The sequence below is a fragment of the Austrofundulus limnaeus genome, unplaced genomic scaffold, assembly GCF_001266775.1.
Source record: "Austrofundulus limnaeus strain Quisiro unplaced genomic scaffold, Austrofundulus_limnaeus-1.0 Scaffold53, whole genome shotgun sequence".
In the NCBI taxonomy this organism is placed as follows: domain Eukaryota; kingdom Metazoa; phylum Chordata; class Actinopteri; order Cyprinodontiformes; family Rivulidae; genus Austrofundulus; species Austrofundulus limnaeus.
The window spans coordinates 1052372-1053728 of record NW_013952455.1 but is presented as its reverse complement, the minus strand read 5'-3'; the positions used below and the strand labels follow the sequence as shown (position 1 = coordinate 1053728).

The window sequence follows — 1357 nt, the reverse complement described above, 5'->3', positions numbered from 1 at the left end:
AATCTGAGGCAGGTGTCCATTTAGGGAAAGGAAAGTGACTGGGTGTGTCCTTATTTTCTACCTCCAATTTGAGTAATTCTGTACTTTTTTCCTCAGAATTGAGTGGTTCCATATTTTTTCCCTGTGCTTGGTCAATAAAAGTAACATTCACTGACTTCCACAATGTTTTCTCTTAATTTCTTTGAGTGTTCCTGAAAGCCAACAAGTTGCACTTCGGAATGACCTTATTATTGTATCATGTTTTTAATCTGAGTTTGTTTTACAGAATGAAATGTCTGAACGAGTGCTCATCCAAGACTGGTGATTCCATACTTTTTCCAGGGGTTGTACCCTGATACTTAGCTCAGTATAAGTAAARTTCACTGAGTTTTAGCTAATTTTGCATTTGTTATAATTGATCAGCTGTGCTGGCCAACTTCAATCTGGATGAGTCAGAATGTTAATCAGTTGCAGATGTGCATCCATTGATTACATTCAGAGAGTTTCATTGAAATCCAACAGACAGACAACACATGCAGACATGATTCATTGCTTGCCTTTTATGGCAACGGGCAATACATTTTTAAGACAAACATTCACATCTGAATTTAAAATGCAGCTCTGTTGGTCAGTTTCAATCGCTTCTTTGCTTTCCTCCAGAGACGTCAGCACCAAACAGAAATGTTGCCCAATACAATGTTTGTAGTCTTCCAACATCTTCACTAAAAGAACCGAGCAGGTCTGCCTGGTTGCATGATGAAAGTCTTTGTGAAAAGTTGCCGTTTTCCAAGTGCAGGTTGCTCCATTCCACAGAGGGTAGAGAGTAGGAAACAGGCTGAAACCAGCAGCGAGCATCAGGTAAGGAAGGATGCTTGAGTTCAGGCTGAAATTCTGAAACAGTTTGATCGACAAAAATAAATAAATAAATAATAAAAGAAAGAAAGAAAAGAAAGAAAAAAAGAAAAAAAAGATGATTATTTCAAGCAATGTTTTTTTCCTCGTGAACATTCCTCTTTTACCAGCTATAACTTTTTTCTTTACTGAAACAGCCCAACGTTTCTGCTCATGGTGCCCTGTGAATAGTAACTCTGTGTTCAAACTTTTATTTAAATTTCAGTAACAAAATAAACTTTGACAGTTTTTTTGTAAAATCACTCAAAATTAACCAATTGGAATCAAAATATAGCAATATATTTCATGTTATTTGCAGATACGCCTAAGCTGTATGGAAACTGTACACGGGAAGGTAATACAGAAATTGAAGACAAATCAAAATGTGCGCCCCCTGGTGACTGAATGCAATTTAAGTCCATGGGTCATTTTTTGACAAATAAATGAATAAATAAATAAAACTAGAAACATACTAAAAAGTACATTT

General features: G+C 35.9%; 1 long non-coding RNA gene across 2 annotated transcripts in view; it reads right to left on the bottom strand.

The window, feature by feature from the left end:
- Positions 1–1357, bottom strand: part of LOC106517814 (uncharacterized) — a 15901-nt gene that overhangs the window by 6762 nt on the left and 7782 nt on the right. Inside the window, exon 2 of one of the 2 annotated variants that reach the window (XR_001310248.1) lies at positions 525–870. The exons of the other annotated variant lie outside the window; for it this stretch is intronic. This is a non-coding gene — a long non-coding RNA (uncharacterized LOC106517814). Of the gene's footprint in view, positions 1–524; positions 871–1357 lie in introns of those variants that run through there. 2 annotated transcript variants of the gene reach the window in all.